The following is a 21,747-nucleotide window of genomic DNA, read 5'->3' as shown; positions in this document are numbered from 1 at the left end:
ATTATCGACAAAAGATACCTGGAGAGACACTGAATTCTAGAATGGCATGGTCACACGTCCCAAGGTTAATGGCAGAACAATAGTCCAAATACCCTAAAGAATGGTAGCTTTTTCCCTGTAAAATGAAAAGCAAGGTATTTACCTAAGTTATTATGTGGATAAAATATGATAAAAGAAGTAAAACACTTTGAAAATTGCAATTCAGTACAAGTACTTTTAAAATTTTCCCATAAAGCCATGCTCCTTTCCTTATGCAAATGTTAATAATTAGCTAATGTTACTATGTGATTCTTCTAAATGGGATTTGAATTTGGAAAAAGGACATTTCGAACTATAGAGAAGAAAAGGATGGACGGGAACATCTGGGAAAATCACAAATTACCCCAGATGTGGTGAACTCAGCTGTGTAGACTTCATTTGTTTTAACAGTAATAACAAAGCATGCTTGTAGAGGCCAAAGAATAAGAACTTTGTAAGGAACATGAAAATCTACCCCACAGTGGCAGTTCAAGCACCTGAGTTTTGATAAAATTAATTTAAAAAACCTATTTAATACCAAAGCTCTGTAATTTCAAGATTGCAATTGGTTCATTTTGACAACATACACTCCTGTTCATGTGCTTGTTCTTTGGACCATTAACAGCTACAACATGCTATCAGTTTCTTATTTGATATGATACACAAGCAAGAGAAAAAAAGCAGGACACACAACATTTTAATAAGTTGAGTTTTAAAATTTAGACTGGATATGAAAGAAAAAGGCCATAATCTCTAGCCTTCAAATTGGCAAACTTCGTGAAATGAATTTAAATACCATTCAGTGCTACTCAACAAGGGAGAAAGAAAAACCGTTTCATTTTCCCCAACCTCTCATTCATTTGGTCATATCTGAAGTCCAAAGGAACTGGTGTGTGTGTGTGTGTGTGTGTGTGTGTGTGTGTGTGTGTGTGTGTGTGTATAGCTGGGTGGTTGGCTGGCATGTGTGAAGTCCTAAATTTAATTTCCAGCCCCCAACAACCAAAACCAATTAACAGCCTTGATGTCTGTTTGCCGATGCTAAGGAAGCAGGGCTGTTACTTACACCCTTCTCAGGAGCTCCTTGTGGAGGCATCCACTCTTAGACATTTGTAATCTTACAAGAAAAGCAATTCACAGAATGTATTCCATGCCTAAGACATGTGGATAGTCAACTATTAATCTTATATATTATTTTAATCTTCCACATCTTACACCCCCAAGTATTTGACACATGGTGAGTGTGCATAGCGTATTTGCATAGTGAATAAAAAGATACACCCATGAGTTGTAGGTCAGGCAGAAGAGGATAGGGATCAAGTTAGTCTAGACTTTGCATAAAAGGCATGAGAGAGAATATAGCTCACTGGAGAAACAGCAGGAATTTTGGTTTAGTTGAGACCTTACTCTAAGAGCAGTGGGGGCAAGAGGGGAGTGGAAAAACATTAGCAGCTGTGGTGGGCCTTTAAGTTGGGATGCAGTGTGGGGACCCTATTATATATTATATTTTAGAGCCAGAGTTATGGCTTCTTCTGTGAAATGGACAAGGAAAGGAGGGTTGGGAGCCTTCCTAGCCAGGAGCATAAAAGTTTAGAGGCAAGTTGGCCAGTTAGGGGCTCTGTGGTAATTGTGTAAAGAGGATGGGAGTCTGAACATCAAGCAGAGGCGAAGATTTATTTAGGACAGAATGAGCAGCAGGGATCTTGACAGAAGAGAGTGAAATTAACATTAACCCCCCACACCAGGTAATCAAGCAGAAAACAGCCCCATGACAGCTGCTGCTTCGAGAACCTCCCCCAGGGAAGGAGTTGACAGTAAATCTAATGAGTGTCAGCTTTGTGACTTGTCATTCGAGAAAGTGAATGCCAATTTGGAGAACTCTAGGAAAGGTCCTCTAGGCAAGGGCTGTGACTCCTTGGTCTTCTCCGTGCGTGGGGCTAAGGAGTGAGGGCAAATCAGTTCTTGGTGTCTACTTTCCAAAGATTTACAGCAATTGGCTTACATTCAGAGAAGACCCTTCATTTGTGTCTTTGAACAACAGAGTCTGGAACAGTGGGCCAGAATAGTCTCCAAATTGTTAGATCACCACGGAGAAGGACAGGCAAGGTTCACATTCTTATCCTCAAGCCAGAGACCCAAGTGGCCATCACAGAGCCACAGAGTCTTGGTGACTGGTCCCTGGAAGTTTCCCCGCAAGCTCCTATACTGGGACAATGGACAACTCAAAGAAAATAAACACACAACTAGTGCACATTCTTTCAGGCCCTTGCTGACTATTTGATGGATAAGATCTGGTCAAGTGAGTGGCTGGTTCTCAGCTATAATGGTGGTTAACACTCTTTCCAGGCTGTTTTTTCCTCTCTTTATAAAAAAAAAATGTGTGCATGTGTGCAAGTGTGTGGAGGCCAGAGGTCAGTGTCGGGTGTCTTCCTCATTGCTCTGTACCTTATTTTGTGAGACAGGGTCTCTCATTGAACCTGAAACTCACCAACTGGCTACACTGGCTAACCAGCAAGGTCCAGGAAGCCTACTATCTCCACCTCCTGCCCTATTCCTATTCCCTGAGCAATGGGATTACAGATTCACCCTGCCACATCCCGGCTTTTACATCTGTGTCAGGGATCTGGTCTGGGTCCTCATTCTTGCATCTCCACAGTCTTGGCTAGCTTTCCTATACTAATTTCTTTGAAAGAAATAACGTGGTGGTGGTGGTGGTGGTGGTGGTGGTGGTGGTGGTGGTGGTGGTGGTGGTGGTGGTGGTGTTTACAGTCTCTAAATCCCATAACTGGAGTGAGGGGGTGAGTAATCTGAACAAAACCTTGGGCTGGTCAGAACCTTGCAATGGTATTACTTTAGTGGTGGTGGTGGTGGTGATGGTAGTGTTTACAATCTCTAAATCCCATAATTGGGTGGGGGGTGAGTAACCTGGACAAAACCTTGGGCTGGTCAGAACCTTGCAGTGGTATTAACTTTGGCTCCAGCTTGCTGCACGGGAGGGGCGGGGGTTACATTAATGTTTGCTCAGGAGAAGGCGATTGGCCCTGGGGAACTCCAAGGGGCGGGTCTAGTCGGTGGTTGCTATTGGTTCTGCGGGCAAGTTGAAGGATGGCAGCGAAGGGGGCGGAGCTCACGAGGGGAGGCAATTGGCTCCGCGCAGGAGCCCACCGAGGGGAGCGAGCTGGCAGGCGTGTGAGCCCGCAGCCTGCAGCCCCCAGTCAGGATCCAGGAAGCATCCACCAGGGAGCTCACTGGGCCTGCAGCGGGGCGAGGGGCGCACGGGGCGTTGGCACGGGCACGCGCGCCTGCGTCGCCGTCTTGGATGCGGCGAGGACGCCTCAGTGTCGCGACCTGAGCCATTCAACAGCTGGCCTCGCCCGCAGCAGTCACAGAGAGCGACCGGGAGCGTTGATGGTTGACACTGCGGCGGCTGGAGGGAGGCGGTGGCAGGAGCAGTGGCGGTTCCGCTATCCCAGCGGAGCCAAGCGCGGAGGTAGAGCGGCTGCCGAGGCGCCCGGTAAATGCCCCAGCTCTGCTAATCTTGCAGGCGGCCGCGTCCTTCTGCATCCCGGTTGGCTGGCCGCCGTGGCCTACCAGAGTCATGGGTGCCTGGCAGGCAGGGCCGCGCGGGACCCTGAATGGGGACTGGGGAGGGGCTTCCTAGAGGACCCGGGTAGCCAGGCCTGTTCTATCTAGCTGGAGTCGGGTTTTCTAGAGATGTTCCTAGGCTTTCCCCTTGGATCTGTCAGGCTGCTCGCTCGGTTCTTGGTGCCGCACTAGGGGGCGCTGTGGCTGCTGCTGCCGCCGAGGTCACTGGAAGCTTTCCCTTAGGGTGCACTAGATTGCTTAGGAAAGCTGAAGGATGTCCTCCCTACTGGATGCATAAGTCAAGGCCTCTGGTTCTCAACCTGTACCCGCGGCATTCATCCAGTTAACCACTAGCCATGGTCTGTCGCCTCTGCTCTCTAATGACCACCAGGTTCTTGGCTTTGGGAGCTTGAATCTAAGCTTGAGGTTTTAGCGTGGGTGTAATTAAATTGCTTCAAATTTGACCAAGAAAGCAGGCTCCCCCTCAAAGCCTTTGGAGTGCAAGTCTTGAGCTTGGGTAGATGGGCAGGAGGGTCAGAGAAGACTCATGCTGTGGATACTGCTATCCCTGAGCATGTTAGTCATTGGGGACTGGTGCCTTCTTTACATTTATCACCTACTTATTGTGATTTTATTTGAATCCAATTTCTACCTGAGCACTTTTGAATGCCACTAACTCTAAGGGTGCTGATTGGAACCCTGGAAGTCAGCATGGGGAACACAGCATGGGGAACACCAGGGCCTTATTATTTGCCACAGGGTCTCAAAGATCATGCCCATTTTGCCTGGTGTTCTTTCTGCCTCAAATCTGACTTTGAAACCCCATACTGTTGAAAGAATGTTAAGGTTGTGCAGTATAATTGATAGTGATGACCTTAAGAAAATGTAGTTGGGAATCTCTCAAATTCATTTTTTTTAAAAAGGAATTTTAAGCATGCGAGATTCTAGTAGCCACATTTTCTGTGCTCTGTTTTTTTTTTTTTATTCCTGTGTGTGGACTGTGTCCACACAAAAGGATGGAGTAACTTGAAGCATGAGGTAACTTACATGAAAGTATTTTTTACTTCAGTTCTTGTAAAGCACACAGAACAGTGGAATAAGCCTCCAGGCACTGGTGCCCAGGGAATACCAGCTGCTACACATGAGAGGATGGATGGGGCTGACTTGACCGGGAATCATAAGGTAGAGGGTAGGGCATGCAGAGACCATCTTCTGCAGTAGGTGGACCCAAGGTTTCCCATTGATTCTTAACCAAAGATCACACCTGAAGTGTGGTCCATTTGTCTGTTTTTGCTAGCATACATTCAGGTAAAGTGTAGCCTTTTACTGGCTTCATGTCATCTCTAGCATTAGAAAAATGGTGAGGCTTGGAGCTTAGGAAATGTGGATTTGAAGATCAAGCAATACAAAATGGTGGTGATGGTGTGTGTGTGTGTGTGTGTGTGTGTGTGTGTGTGTGTGTGTGTGTGTGTATGTGAGTGAGTGAGAGAGACAGAGACACACAGAGACACATATATACATACACAGAGAGAGAGATATGGAGGGAGGGAGGGAGGGAGGGAGAGAGAGAGAGAGAGAGAGAGAGAGAGAGAGAGAGAGAGAGGCAGCTTTCTGCTGAGACTAGCTATGCATTTATTTTCCCAGCATGCATCCCTGCCTTTGCCAGAGAAAGGAACTTCTGTTTTTCAGGATGGAAAAACAGTCTTACTTTAATTATAATTATAGAATCCTTTAAAATAAATAATATTTTATTAATCCTTTGAGAATTTCATACATGCATACAAAGTATTTTAATCATATTTAGCCCCATTATTTCCCCTAATTCTTCTCAGGTCTCCTGCAACACCATGTCCTCTTTAAAAAAAAACCCATATAGTCTAGTTTGTGCTGCCTATATATTCATGGATGGGGGACCTTCCACTGGAACATGGTAGACCCTTAAAGAAAACTGACTGTTCCTCCCACCCCACCCCAAGCCATTAACTATCAGTAGCTGAGAGAAGGGTTTTTGTTGACTTCTTTTGGAGGTGGTAGGAGTTTAAGAATACTGATTCAATGTCCATTCAGGTCTACAGAGGGTTTTTTTAAATTGTTGTTTCCAGCATACTCATGGTCTTTAAAGAAGCTTTTAAGTCAGTTGCAGATGGAGGCAGGCCAATCCCTGGCCACAGTTGGAGCAAACACAGACTGCATGGAATCCAGAGGGGTATTTCTCAGAAGAGGCAGTGTAAGAACTGGGGCACATAAAGAAGGACGGCCAATGAAAATTGAGTAGCCATAATAATAAGGGCTCATATTAGTTGAATGCTTACTTGGGGCCAAGTACTTGATTTGCATCCAAGAATCATATATATGAGGAAATGTGGGCATGGTGGCTCATGTCTATTAATCCAGTACTCAGAAGATAGACACAGAAGAATTAAGGTCATCCTTGGCTAGATAGTTGGAGGCTAGCCTGAACTACATGAGACCCTGTCTTATACACATGTAAAAGATAAAAAGAAGGAAAATCCCTGTGAGGTAGGTACTAGTCACTATTAGGGCTTTGAATATCTTGAATCCAAAAACCTGAAATCTAAAACACTCCAAAATCTGTAACTTTTTGAATACTGTCATTATGCCACAAGTGGAAAAGTCCACATATGCCCTTCTATGATAAGGCTGCTGTAAAATGAAGCTGCATTAAAAAATATTGTCTAAAATAACCCTGAGGCTACACATAAAACATGCATGTGAAACATGAATGAGTTCGGTGTTTCTACTTGGGTCTCACTTTATATATAGACATTTATGATCGCAAACATTTTGGATAAGGGATACTCCACATGGATCTTCTAAAGTGCAAAAAATTTAGGTAATAAACCCAAGAAAAATCCCCTAGCTACTCAGTGGCAGAGGTGGGATTTAAACCTAGAATTCCTTGTGCTCAAAGGTAATCGTGGCTGTTATTGTTTTCTGTCACAGTAAAGGTTTTGTGAAGAAGGCTTTGAAGGGTGGGTAAAATTTGTATTGGGAGGGGCTGTTTGGTGAGGGGCTCGGCATCACCTCAAGGAAGACTGGCTCAACTAAAAAGGGGAAGTGAGCATAGCATTGGGGTATGATGTAGGTTACGGCTGCTGAGGTGGGGAGGGTCTGTGTAGCTTTGCACCTTTCCTGGAACTTGCTTTGGAGACCGGGCTGGCCTCGAACTCACAGAGATCTGCCTGCCTCTGCCTCCCGAGTGCTGGGATTAAAGGCATGCGCCACCACCGCCCGGCCTGTTTTATTTTTAATACAGAGCCTTAGCATGTAGACCAGGCTGGGCTTGAACTCACCGAGATACACTGCCTCTGCCTTCTAAGTATTGGGATTAAGGGTGTGAGCTACCACGCCTGGCAGGCTATACTACTTGAAAAAGCAATTGAATTGAGGGAAGGTCAACACTGAAAAGCTGGAGATCTTGGTAAAAACCAAGATCTTTATAGCTCATCTTGAAGTTCTAGAAGGTCTGGGTTATTTCACCCACAAAAGACTGAGCTTTCCAGAATGGACTCCTGTAGCTGGGGGGAGCTGAGTGCTGTTTCTCCTGCATTTCATTCCTGGTGGCCCCGGTAGTCCCTGTACTCCTGCCCAAGGGAAACAAGCCCCACCTAGGAAGATTCCAATTCAAGATTATTTTCTTGCCTTCCCCTGTAATCAGAAGTTTGTCAGCCGACCTCCCACAGCACTGCCTATGTGAAATGAACATAATCGAAGCATTTAGAGATCATTGTGGAAGAGAGGGCTGTCAGGAAATGAGCATCATCCATAGGCAGCTTCTTTCCTCAGGCCTGGTTATATTATGACACATTCTGTTGAATATTTATTCTCTATTCTTTTCTTAGACTCTGGTTTTCTTTCTGTTGCATTCTGAATGTATATAGGATTTGGGTCAAAATATTAAAAAAAACAGTTCAGGGTAAAAACAGAAGAAAAACAAAAATAGCATGCTAGTTTGGAAGGAGGAAAGGGAAGGGGGAATGATATATTATAACCTCAAAAAAAATAAAAAAATATCTTAAAGAATAGCATGTTAAAATTATTAATCTAGAAATCTCTGAAAGGTTTAAATCTGTTGTGTGTTTCTGTGTATGACATATGTTTGTTCATGTGTATGAGAGGAGAGCATATACATGTGAGGCAGGAAGAGGACAACCTAGGGTGTCAGTCCTGAGCTTCTACCTTGTTTTAAGACAGAATCTCATGGTATTTACTGTTGCATTTGTCAGACTAGCTGGTCTTTGAGCTTTTGAGGACTCTCTTGCCTCTATCTCCCATCTCACCATGGGAACATTGGGGTTATAGACACAATACTCGTCCAGGCACACATGGATTATGGGAATCAGAACTCACATCCTCACACTGGTGTGGTTACCACTTGTATGCTTTACCCACTGAACCATCTTCCTAGCCCTGAAAGCACTCTGTGTTCTAGATAGGTATAAACCACTTTTGTGTTGGCACTAGGCAACATTATGCAGGTCTGTCCAGGGCATTTAGCATTAGCGGCCCTCTGTTTCCCAAATAGTGATGATGTTCTTCCCCAGGGCAATTGTTATGACAACTAAAATTGTTCTTATACGCATACCATTGTTCTTTAAGGGCGCAATAGTAGCACATTTAATGCCTACAGAGCATATTCTCAAATCTGACATTCATTTCATATGAACAAATGTTAATTGTACCATTGCTAATCTGTGGCACAAAGTGTTCTAGTCCTCTTATGGTATTTTCTGCATCAGATTCCAGTTATTTGTCCTAATTTCTCTCCCTTTAGACCCAATTCTTTGAGGTTGAACTCATTAAGACTCATCACTATAGCCCCCAGTGTGTCTAACTGAGTAGGAGATTGGTAGGGACACCTGAATTACTCTCAGTGTTCACTAGGGTTAGTAGGTCTAGTCCAAAAGAGCATGCTAGCCCGAATTACCATTGCACTCTTGGCCTTGAGATGCTGGTGTCAGCATTCTAAATACAGAAGCAATAGCTTTGGAAAAGAGTTGTCAGGCAAGGTTTCTGTTAACTTGGCTTTAGGCTTATTGAGTTTCCCCTGTCTTCCAGCTGTTGCAGGCTCCAAGGTAACACTGGGGAAGCAGACATGCAATTCTTGCTCTGATGAAACTTAAGAGTTGAGGGAAGGAAGGAAAGGGGTACAAACTCAAGCGGACTGGGGAGCACTGATATTAGGAGGACAGTGTGTTTTTGATAGCATCTCTGAGGAGGAGACTGGACATTGAGCCAAATTCGAAAAACAAAGGAGCCAGGCATGAAGAAATCTTGGTTAAGGGAAACATGTTCTACAGAAGAGACAATGCAAAAGCCCCGAACAGTATACCTAATGCGCTTGGGTCCAGTAAAGAGGCCAGTGGAACTGGGATGGAGAGGAAATTTAGGTGCAGACACGAATTGAAGGAAGCAGGTTGAGGCCATATTTCAAAGGTAAGAAGTATAGATTTCCTTTCAAGCCACTGGAGATATCTGACATGATTTGGCTTAGGGTGTTTTAAGTCAGGCATGGTGGCACATGCCTAATTCCAGTACCCAAGAGGTATTGCTGTGAGTTTGAGGCCAGCCTGGGTTACATTATGACTTTTAGGCCAATCTGGGTTACAGTGTGCACACCTGTCTCAAAAAATATGCAAAAGTTTTGATTTTAAATCACATTGGCACTTATTTAGGGTAAGGATGGAAGTAGAAAGGCTAGTTAGGAAGCTTCTAAACGATTCAGGTTAGGGTGATGACAGATTAGACGGATTAGATTAGGAGGTAGCAGCAGCAGGGGAATGGGTTTGGAATATGTATTAGAAGTGAAGGGATTGAAATGGAGAGGAAGGGAGGGTAACTCCTAGGTTTCTAGCCTGATCCCCTGGGTGGAGGTGCCTATACTCAGGAAATGAAAATTACTGGGTGGGAAGGAGCTAGTGTGAAGTAGAGGGCAGGTTTGGGGATGGGAATTAAGAGTTCAGGTGCACTTGTTTGGCTGCGATGCCAAGGCAAAATTCCACTGGAGACAATGAATAGGCAGTTGAACATGAATCTCAGGTTGGCAGAGCTTCAGCCCACATAAAATTAAATGCAAATTAAAGGTGCTTCGGGGTGCCAAAATATACTAGCATAGGCATCATACCTAAAATGATAATGATCCAGTGTGAGCCGGGCTGGAAAGGGATCAGGCATGATAATTCTGCTGATGGCCTGATTCTTTGGCTTGATGCTCCAGGAGACCAATTTGACAAAAGGTAATGTAGCTGTATGTGATTATTCCTGACCCTTGACGTAGTAGATTTTGAAGAAACAATTTTTAAAAGCTTTGTACAGAGCTTTTCATGCTAAGTGTTCATTCTTATAATAATAGTGCAGAGTAACACTCTTTTAAAACAGGTAATATTCTTTCAGGAGAAAAAAAAGGAACCAGGAGTGATGGCTCTGGCCTGTAATTCCAGTAGTTAAGAGGGTGAGGCAGGAGGATGGTGAGCTCAAAGCCAGCCTGGGCTGCATAGTGAATTCCAGGCTAACCAGGGCTACATAGGGAGACTCTATCAGGAGAAAAGAAAACACAAATCCCTAAAGAGAAGGGAAAGCTAACTGCACTGGTTTCATTCTGTTGCTTGATGAGACACTATGACAGAAAGCAATTTAGGGAGAGGAAGGGGGTGTATTTGGCTTATTGCCAGGTCCCAATCTATTATTGAGAGAAGTTAAGGCAGGATTCCAAGGCAGGAATCTGAAGCAGATACCATAAAGGAATATCACTTGCTAGCTCACTCACAAGCTCATGTTTAGCTAGCTTTCTTGCATAACCCTAGACCTATTGCCTAGGGATGGTATTGCCTGCAATGGGCTGGGCTCTCCTACATCAATTACTAATCAAGACAAGCCCCCACAGACATACCCATAGGTCAACATGATCTACGCAACTCCTCAATTGAGCCTTTCCTCTCAGAGGACTGTAGGTTATAACAAGTTGACAGTCAACGCTAACTAGAACATTGACCGAAGCTATAGTAACCCCATATAGAACCTCTCTGTATATAATTTTTACATATCAATATCTGGAGTTGCTAGCCATGCAGGTGCAAAGCTTGAAGAGTGGCAATGTGTGAGTACAACTGTGTAAACCTCACAAGCTGCCCCCGGTGAACGTGATAGACAGTTGTGTTACTTATTTGTCAATGACTTCATTCACTTTTGACTTTGTACCTGTGTCTCTCTGACAGTGTTCCTGCTGTAGGATGCCACAGCACAGTGCTCACCATGAAGAGTTCCCATGAATCGTGGCCTCTGTGACATTTCCTTCTTTGACACATTTCCCACATAAGGTATTGGGTAATATATCCTATTTCATGGGACTTGGATTCAAATAAAGTCGCCTTGGGGTTTTAAAAAGGTTGGGAGACATGCTCTCAGAAACCCACGAGTACACCCTGGTGTATAGGTTGCTTTTCCCCTCTAGGTGGCGACTGGTAGGCACAATTTTGCTGGTAATTTTCAGACTGAAGCTAGAAGCTGCAAAACACTGGCAATGTCGTGATAAGCATTTCCCACGAATAATACTCAGATTATTCAAGGAGTGAAGCAAGAGCCTGGCAGATACTCAGCCACATTCCTTTAAATCCCCGATGGCCTTTTTCCCCCATGCGTATAAGAGAAAGCAGTAAGTCTGCAGCATCGTGGTTAATTAATCCAAGGTAGAGAGCAGCTTTCTTGACTGGGGGTGTTTGGGAAAAGGTGTTTCCCAATAAAGAAAGGGAAAACGACCAAAAGACTTGTTAGACAGGTCTGCCAGCTACTTTGTGCATATAGTTTTTAACTAGCTTCCTCCCTTGCTGCCACGGGCTCACTCTTATATACAGTAGCATGCAGAGTCATGTAAACACAGCATTTATTTGTTTGATTGCTTGTTTATCTACTTATTTATTGGTTGTTTTTGAGACGTGGTGTCATGTATCCCAGGCTGGCCTCAAATTCCCTATTATTCAAGGATGGTCTTGAACTTCTGACCCTCCTGTCTCTCCTGAGTGCTGGGATTACAGGCTTATGTCCCCCATGGCTGATATATGTGATGCTGGGAATGGGGCTCAGGGTTTTGTGCATAAGGAAAACAGGAAATTAATTTGCCTGAAACAAATTAATGAGTCTTATTTTCTCCTTTCCTGGATTACCTCCCTTCTTCCCATCCCCTCCAATCCCCTTTTGTTTGGGTTTGGTTTTGAGACAGGATCATGTTATATATCCTATGCTGGCCTTGAACTAGAGATCCTTCTGTGTCTACCTCCAGATCCCTGAGATGTTAAGGCCTGTGTCACCATGCTTGGTCAGTTTTCTTTGTTGAAAGATTATAGTTCCCCACACTGAACTCTGCCTTGCAGCTGAGTCTCAGTAGTGGTAGAAGAGAAGAGACTCCCTCTTAGAATTCATTGTTGAAAATCTGTCATTCCTGAATGGCTACAGGTCTCTAAAATCCCTTTCTTTTCTGTCCAGAAATCCCCTGTGTCTTATATGAGTTCTTTCAAACCACCAGAATCTGGGAATTCCACAGAAGGTCATAAATTGGCTACTATTGCAAAATTGAGTGCTGCACAGTTTAATGATGTGATTTTTGACATTATTCAAAGATCAGAGCACATGGTCAGTCTCAGTTTTTGAAATGATGTCTAGGTTAATGATGTGTCTGGATATGTGAGCATCTTGACTGAAGAGCTGTGGAATATTTGTATTCGATCATGGTTGACTGGGGACTCTGTATTTGCCAGAAGATTGGAGATGGGGCTAGGTTGGCTTGACCCAAATAGATGTTGGCTGTCCTGCTGACTTCCATAATGTGTTGGTAGAATTTAATATGTCTTAGGTGCTTTCAAAATGACAACCTTAAGATTCAAAAGCCTGGAGAAGAAAGGCAACAAAGAACCACTTTCAGAGAGGATTTGGGTTGTGTAGATTGTCCCATTTTTTTCCTGCTGCTACTTTTTGCACATCCTTCATTCAAATGGCCTTGCTAATATTCTGACTGCAAATGACTAAGAGTGAGAAAAACCAAGGAGTGGCTGTTGATGTGTATTTTTCCTGTGACACAAGTGCTTTTACTCTTTCAAAGCCAATTTCACTAAAAAAATTATATATAATTCCATGAAGTACTGGATGAATTTCTCTAGTCCGTCCTGAACTGAGGGAAACTACTGGAGTGACTTTGGATGCTGATTCCAGAATTTGAGTTGGCCTTGGGCCATGAACATCTCTAGTCTGTCTCCTCAGCCCTAAGCTCATATTCACTGTTATCTAGGCAGCTTTGCTCCTAGGTAGAAAAGCAGGGAAGAGCAGACAAGATGGTGGAAGATCAGATGGCTTGATGAATAGAGAAAGCAGCCATGTTTCCTGGGACTCTCCCAGGATTGTTCTAATGCTGGAAGCATGTGTGTGAAAAGTTCTAATAAAGCTCTGGACACAAGATACTGGTAAAGCCAGGTGTGGTGGTGCATGCCTTTAATCCCAGCACTTGGGAGCCAGAGGCAGGTGGATCTCTGGGAGTTCGAGGCCAGCCTTGTCTACAAAGTGCCGGGACAGCCAGGACTACATAGAGAAACCCTGTCTCAAAAAACCAAAACAACCAAACAAACAACAACAAAGCGATACTTGTAGAATACATGCTGTGCCACCCCGAGGCAGAGCTAGGCGGTTCTTTGTGAGTTCGAGGCCAGCTTGGGCTACCAAGTGAGCTCCAGGAAAGGCGCAAAGCTACCCAGAGAAACCCTGTCTCGAAAAACCAAAAAAAAAAAAAAAAAAAAAAAAAAAAAAAAAAAAAAAAATGCTGTGTAAGTATGGTTGAGCAATCATAAGGTTTTTATTTTAATAAATAAAATGACTTCATTTTATTAGCTCACAATGAAAACATCACACAGCTGATTTAAGTTCCTGCCCTGACTTTGCATGATGATGACCTGGAAGTGTAAGCTGAATAAACCCTTTCCTTCACAAATTGTTTTTCATCAGAGTTTTATCACAGCAACAGAAAAGCTATCTAGAACACATATTGGCACCAGGAATGGTGTTGCAGCTGTTATGAACCTGACCATATGGCTTTGTATGCCTTTGGACTATTTTGTTGGAGGATTGAGGAGGATTTGGGCACTTTAAACTGAAAACAAACAAACAAACATTGAGTGCTCAGGGCTTAATGGGCTGGTCTAGTGGGAGCTTGGAAGATAAGAATATTGAGAGACATGAAGGCAATGGAGGCTTGGATTGTGAAGTTTCAGAAGGAAGCAAAGACTATTGAGGCCATTTGTGTGATATTTTGGATTAAGAATCTGTGGTTGCTGGTCAGCTGGGGCTGAAGACTCAGCTGTAATTAACAAGAGACCAGCACCACTAATGTGAAACCAGTTTCACGGAGACAATGGATGCTAGTCAGCTGGGGCTGAAGAATCAGCTGTGATTAGTAAGAGATCAGCGTAATTGAAGTGAAATCTTCTGGCAAGTGTTTTCTCACAGTCAGAACACAAAAGCTGTGATTCAGGGGAGCCAAGTTGGCATCTCAAGCTGACAGCTGAACTTGTCAGTGTGTAAGAGTCACCTGTATGGTACTGGTTTGAAGACATGAATGGGCCATGGAGAGCAGCTGAGGCTTGGTGCCTTCTGGCAGGTTTGGCGTTACTCCAGAAAGGCTCTGAGAGGCCACTGGTGAAGGTTAAACCTCAGATGCAGGGGAGACCCAAGAATATTAGAGATTCCAGAATTCTAGGATGTTCACCAAGGGCAGTGGGAAGTGGGAAGTGGAGCCTGGCTAAGTCTACGAGACAAGGTGTGTATTTTATAGATAGCAGAGCTTAAGTGGGGTTACCCAAGTTCTTTGAAGCCCAGAAGATCATGAGTGAGTTCCAGATGTCAAATATTGAGCTGCATTGTGGATTTTGATCTTGTTTAAGCATAATTGCTCCTATGCTCTGGTTCTTCCCTTTTGTAATAAGTTTTTTTTAACTTGTTTTTAATTTTATAAGAGCCCACAGAAAAGAGACCTTGAACTTTTAAAGCACTGGAATTTTTAAAGACTATAGAACTTTTAAAGTTGTACTGTATTTTATATTATGATATTAACATGAGCTCTTGGAGACAAACAAGAAAGGAAATATTATGATTTAACAGTGATGTGCTCATGTGTCAAGTTGGTAAAGGATAGAGTGTCCTAGATGATTTTGATTGTCAAATTAACACAACCTAGAGTCACCCAGGAAGATGGAACATCCGTTAAAGAATTGGCTTGATCAGAGTGGCCTGTGGGCATGTATGTGGAGCATTGTCTAGATTACTAACTAATGTAGGAGGGCCCAGCCCTCTGTGCATGGTACCATTCCCTAGGCAGGTAGTACTGGGCCATGCAAAGAACAGCTAACTGAGTGAAGCAAATGAGCAAGCTAGTAATCAGCATTTTTCCATGGTTTCTGCTTGAGTTCTTGCTAGAGTTTCTGCCCTGACTTAACGCAATGATGGACTGTGTCCTGGAAGTGTAAGCCAAATAAACCCTTTCCACCTATATTTCATCATAACAACAGAAAAGCAAATTAGAGCAATGAGAATAGTTAAAAAATTTAGATTTCAACTTTTGATAATTCATGGAGATTTTAATTACAACATTCTTTGTATGAGGATATGGTTTATACTAGACTCAAATCTTTTTTGAGTAACTGGTCTATGAGTATGATAGTGATTGATGAAAATGATGAGAATAGTGTTAATTAATTCTACTATTACTATCAATTGAAACAAGGCTTCTTTTCTGTTTAGCAAATTTATTTTTAAATTTAATCTTTATGTTTTAAAAATGTAAATCATCAAATCTACATCGTACCTTTCCCCTCTGATTTATTCCTCAAACTCTCCCACCATTATTCCTTCCCAACTTTGTGTTTTTATAAGCCAATTGAGTCTGCTTAGTTCTGCCAGTATGTGCATGGATGTAGAAGCTTCTAGTGGAGCATGAGCAGCCTCACAGGGGCCATCCCTTAAGTAAACAACTCACCATCTCCCAGCAGCTATCAATTGCTACTAGCTCCTCAGCTAAGGGAGCTAATGATGGCTCTGACTCCCTCTGCACTCCATGCTGGGATTTTGTCTGGCTTGATCGTATTTTGTGTGTACTGTCACAGTGGTTGTGACTTCATGTATGTGGTAAAGCTGTCATGTTCAGAAAATATTGTTTTACTGCAGATATCCACGCATCTAGCTCTTACAGTCTTCCCACTCCTTTTCCACGATGATTTTGAGCCTTGGGAGAAGGGTATAATGCAGATATACCATTTAGAGCTGAACACACCATTTTCTTCCCTGCATGTTAACTACTTGTAGGTCTCTGCATTAATACCCATCTACTACATAAAGAAGTTTCTCTGATGAAGGTTGACAAGTGTACTAATCTATGGGTATAAAGATAAGAACTTAGGAGACAGGTTATTGCTGTGTTGGCTTAGCAAACAGTAGTAAGTTGTCCCCAACTACAGGTTCCTGGCCTAGATTAACAGTACCAAGCATGGATTTCATCTTACTGAGCTGACTTAAATGCAATTGGAAAGTAGTAGGTTAATCCTATAATATTCAGAATTACCAGCTTCTTTAAGCACAAAATTGGAATGCAAATTTGGCTTTTAGATTCGGTTTTAAGTATTATAAATAGCTTAATAACTTGATTAAAGACATTCCACTTTCCTTGGTATCTGTAATTTTTTTTTTTTTTTTTGGTTTTTTGAGACAGGGTTTCTCTGTGTAGCTTTGGAGCTTGACATGGAACTCACTCTGTAGCCCAGGCTGGCCTCAAATTCACAGAGATCCGCCTGGCTCTGCCTCCCGAGCACTGTGATTAAAGGCTGGGATATAATGCTTAGATATGTTTATTTGATTTAAACAGGGTTAAAAATAGAGATCATTAAGCTGGGCATGGTGCCCTTTGATCTCAGCACTCGGGAGGCAAACACAGGCAGATCTCTGAGTTCGAGGCCAGCCTGGTCTACAGAGTGAGTTCCAGGATAGCCAGGGCTGCACAAAGAAACACACACACACACACACACACACACACACACACACACACACACACACACACACCTAGAGATCATTAAAAAAAGAGATTGTGTGGGGAGAGAACTAAAAATGTTTTTAGACCAATTTTCAAGAATAAAGTTGGGTTCTCTAACAGATTTAATTAAATAAGGATTGGCACATTGACCTTGGAACTGAGAAAGTATTCTGATTTAGAGGAAAGTACCTGCTAGTTCATTAATATATAAATATTTTTAAAGAAATATCTATTTTTATTGTGTTACAATATAAATGGGTTGTGAATTAAATGCTTTGCAGGTAGATGAGTGATTGCTGAAGACAGGAGGAGGGATTACAAAAAGGCACAAGAAAATTTGTGAAAATAATGGTTGTTTCCAATCTCTTGATCATGGTGATAGCTTTTCTGCGGGTGTGTGTACATGTGTCAAGACTTGTTAAAAATGTGGGCTGTTGGCATTTGTTCAGTTTATGATATAGAAATGGGTTATTACAGATCAATCATGTCTCATTAAAACAGTTTTTATGTTTTCATGGTACTGGGGATGGAACCCAGGGCTGCCTGCGTGCTAGACAAGCTTTTTACTACTGTGCCACGTTCCCAACCCAAATCAATAAAGCAGTTTTCAAAAATAACCTCTGTACCCTATGATATAGCCAGCACCACAGTTTCTGAGAATCCCACCCTAGTCTCACAGGCTTCATTCATGACTCATATGTACTTCAGTGATGGAGTCAGATGCCAGTGATGGCACATATTGGGGGTAGAAGGGGACTGTTACTGTATTAATTTGTTGTGACCCTTTCCTAGACAGTATATATTTTCAGACTTCATGTATGTGTATGTTTGTAGACATACATACCTTTTTACATTATTTTTATGAGTTTATGATATTGCTTTTATGAAAATATACTGTGAATTATTCTGCACCATTTTTCCTCTAAAAACTGTCATGGGTACTCCATCTTATCAGCAAGTATGACTCCCTCCCTTCCTTCTTTTCTCCATCTTCCCTTGGTTTCTTTCCCTTCCTTGTTTATTTTTCCCTATTTTTAATTAAAAATCTTTTCCTGCAATATATTTTGATTATGTTTCCCTTCCCCAGCTCCCCCCCAGCTCCTCCCCTTGTTCCTACCCACCCAACTTTATGATCTCTCTCTCTATATATATCTATATATATAGATCTATATATATATAGAGAGAGATGTGTGTGTGTGTGTGTGTGTGTATGTGTGTGTGCCTCTCTGTGTCTCTTTCAGTTTCTCTGACTCTGTTTCTCTTTGTGCATCTCTGTCTCCTTCTTCCTCTCTTTTTCTCCACCCTCATCATGTCTGAGGCATCCTTAAGGAACAGGTGCCACAATGGAATTGATTGTTTGTAGCTATGTGCCAGGTGTTACACTAATTGCCCAGGGCATCACTATAGCACTGAAACTATGATATATGCAAATACATGACTACTTGGTATGCACCAGGTCCTTGACAGTAATTGAAAATTAGTCCTCTATTCATGGAAAGTAATTTAAGATGAAATATCTACATAAATTTCATTTTAAGATCTAAAGACTATGACTAACTGGAGAAGGTATAAGAACAACTGTTTTTGTTATTGCTGTCATAGGAAAATTGGAATTTGAGAATCTGAATTGTGACAATTTGAAAGGGGGGCATTTAAAAAGTTAAAAATTTTAATTGGTTTTATATATATTCATGGAACACAAATTGACATTGCAATATATGTGTGCAATGTAATGATCAAGTCAGAGTATCTGATATGTCCATCTACTCAGACATGCATCGTTTCTTTGGGTGGAGAATATTTAAAACCTGACCTACTGGCTATTTTGAAATATACAATTATTTTTTTCTTATCTCTGCTTACCTGACTGTTCTGTAGAATAGTAGCAATTATCTTGCCTAGCCAGATGTTCTGTATGCACACCAACCAGAGTCCCCAGTCCCTCTTCCTCTGTTCTTCTCAGCCTGTGCTGACTACCATTCCACTCTCTTTTTCTAGGAAAACAAGTCTTTTAGTTTCCTTGTGGAAGGCCCTGCAATACTTGTCACTACGTTCCTGGCTTATTATAACAAAATATTTCTTAGCTCCATCCATGTTGTGGAAATGACAGGATCTTATTCTTTTTAGGGTTCAATAATATTCCGTTGTGCTTTTATACTACATTTTCTTTATCCATCTACTCATCTATGAGCATCCCAGTTAATTCCATACCTTGATTATTGTGAATAATGCTGCAGTAACCATGGGGGTGTTGATGTCTTTTTGACATACTGACTTCATTTCCTTTGGACATATGCCCAGTTAGGAGACTTCTGGGTCATAGTCTAGTTCTGGTTCTATTTCTAGTGTTTTCAGGAGCCTCCATGCTGTTTTACCTAAACCAGTACCCTAAAGTGTTTTCCCCTATGATTTCTCCCAGTAGTTTCATGCCTTACATGGAAGTCTCTTGCTCTATTTAAAGTTGATTTTTGTATGTGGTCTAGTTTCAATCATATATAATAGACTATATATATATATATATATATATATATATATATATATATATATATATATATCCAAGCACCATTTTTTGAAGACACTTCTCCAATATTCTTGGTGCTTTTTAAAAGTTCTTTAGTTATTTCTGGGTTCTTTATTCTGTTGCATTGGTCAATATGTCTGTTTTTATGTTAGTACCATGCTGTTTTAGCTACAGTAGTTTCATGTGGCATGTTTTGAAGTCAGACATTATTATGCCTCCAGCTTTGTTGTGTTAGCTTTTGCTCAGAATTGCTTTGGCAGTTCAGGCTTTTTTTGCAGTCCCATACAAGTTTTAAGAGTGTTTTCTCTTGTTTCTGTGAAGGATGCCACTAGTATTTTGATAGATGTTGCATTGAATCAATAGATTGTATTGAATAGTATAGCCATGTCACAGAATGGATTCTTCTAGTCCAGGCATCATTCCAGGCTATTGTTGTCTATCTTTGTCTCTGTCCCTCTCTCTCTCTCTCTCTCTCTCTCTCTCTCTCTCTCTCTCTCTCTGTCTCTCTCTCTCTTCTCTCTCTCTCTGTGTTGTGTGTGTGTGTGTGTGTGTGTGTGTGTGTTTGTGTGTGTATGTGTTTCAATTTCTTTTACCAGTGTTTTATTATAGAGTTATTTAACCTCTGTGGTTAAATTAGTATCTAGGTATCTTTATAGGTGTTTCAAATGGGATCATCTTCTTGATTTCTTTTTCATTTAGTTCATTGTTGTATAGAAATGTAAGCCAGATGTGTTGGTATACTCTTCAATCCCAGCACTCAGGAGGCAGGGACAGGATCTCTGTGAGTTCAAGGAGTTCAAGGCCAGTCTGGTCTACATAATGAATTCCATGCCAACCTGACATACATAGTGAGCCCTTACCTCAAAAACAAAAAGAAGATTTATTTATTTTTATTTAATGTGTGCGAGTGTTTTGCATGCATGTTAGTGGAGCCCAGAAAAGAAGATGAGAACTCTGTAACTGGAGTTGCAGATGGTTGTGAGCTGCCTTGTAGGTGCTGAGACCCAAACTCCTGGTCCTCTACAAGAGCAGCCAGTGCTTTGAATTGCTAAGCCATCTCTCTAGCCCCAGTACTAACTTTTGTATATTGATTTTGTATTCTGTAACCTATCTATCAATTCTAACATATTTTTGGGTAGAGTTTAGTAGAATCTTTAGGCTTTTCTGTATATATTATAATGTTATCTGCAAATGGGTGGTTTGACTTCCTCCTTTCCTACTGGATATTTATCTTTTTCTCTTGCTTAGTTGCTTTAGCTGAAATTCTCAGAGGCCATATAAAAAGTGATTGACAGAGCTGGAGAAATGGCTCCAGTTAAGAGGACTGGCTGCTTTTCCAGAGGACCCAGATTTGATTCTCAGGACCCACATGATGGCTCACAACTGTTTGTAACTACAGTTCCAGGGGATCTAACTCTCTCTTCTGGGATCCATGGGTACTGTACACACATGGTACTATATATGCAGGTGAAACACCCATACACATAAAGTAATAAAATTTTAAATATTCATTGATAATAGGTCTTTTGGAAAAAATTAGCTTGTTCTTTATAGTCATTCATTTTTTTTTCCAAAGCACTCCCGATTTCTAGGTCATTTTAATGATTTCTGAATATCTAATTCAAGGTCTGGGATGTAGTTCAGTGGTAGAGTACTAGTCTAGCATGTACAAGGACTTGAGTTTATTCCCCAGCACCACAAAAAATTAATCTTTTATATTTTTGGTTGTGAGCCTAGCCTTTAATGGCTGAGCTATTCCTCTAGTCCAGAAAATTAATCTCTATTAATGCTATTTAGAAGAATGTAACCAAGACTTTGAAATTAATCTATGAGAGTCACTATTTAAAATTCTTTTTGTCATCAGTATAATTTTGGGGGAGATGTCTGTTAAGATATCTTGTCCATTTTTCTGTTGTTGTTGAGATCAAATTTAGGGCATACACATGGTAGGAAAATGCTCTCTCAGCTACATCCCCAAACCTGTTTGGCTGGCCCATTTAAACTTTTTGTTATTAGTTATGTGTATATATGTGTGGGAAATATGTATACAGGAGGCCAGAGAGGGTGCCATATCTCCTGGAGTTCAAGTTACAAGCTATTTTTAGCCAACTGAACCGGGTGCTGGAAACCAAACTTGGGTCCTTTGCAAGAGCAATGTGTGCTCTTAACATCTGAACCATCTCTCCAGCCTAGTTTGGCCCATACTTAGATTAGAGCATTTGAATGTCTATTATTCCAGCACTATTCATTGAAAAGATTATCTCAGCTAATTTCTTTATACATTCATAGATGATATGTGAATCTATTCTGAGTTTTCTATCCTGTTCCCTAAATCTGTTTGTCGTTTCTTTGAGGAGTGTCATCTTATCTTAATGACTGTGGTGTTAGATCATTTTTGAAGTCAGAGAGTGGCACTCGGACATTTCCCCACTATCCTTCAATACTGAGTTGGTTATTTTGGGTTTATATGGAAATACAAAATATGTATTTTGTATTTCATTATAAACTTTAGAAATTTATTTTTGAGATATGGCCCCATTATGTAGCT

At 41.7% G+C, this 21,747-nt stretch overlaps 1 protein-coding gene across 3 annotated transcripts in view; it reads left to right on the top strand.

Annotated features, from left to right (window-relative positions):
- The first annotated feature begins 3,136 nt into the window (after positions 1-3,136).
- Positions 3,137-21,747, top strand: part of LOC114705414 (A-kinase anchor protein 17B) — a 40,031-nt gene continuing 21,420 nt past the window's right edge. For 2 of the 3 annotated variants that reach the window (XM_028887301.2, XM_028887299.2), the window contains exons 1-2: positions 3,137-3,529; positions 10,836-10,937. The gene's annotated coding sequence lies outside the window, so the exon portion shown is untranslated. Of the gene's footprint in view, positions 3,530-10,111; positions 10,938-21,747 lie in introns of those variants that run through there. The other variant, XM_028887300.2, reaches the window with a different exon arrangement.

The sequence above is a fragment of the Peromyscus leucopus genome, chromosome X (assembly GCF_004664715.2).
Source record: "Peromyscus leucopus breed LL Stock chromosome X, UCI_PerLeu_2.1, whole genome shotgun sequence".
In the NCBI taxonomy this organism is placed as follows: Eukaryota; Metazoa; Chordata; class Mammalia; order Rodentia; family Cricetidae; genus Peromyscus; species Peromyscus leucopus.
Note: the sequence above shows the minus strand (reverse complement) of the source record. Positions and strands in the feature narration are given on the sequence as shown.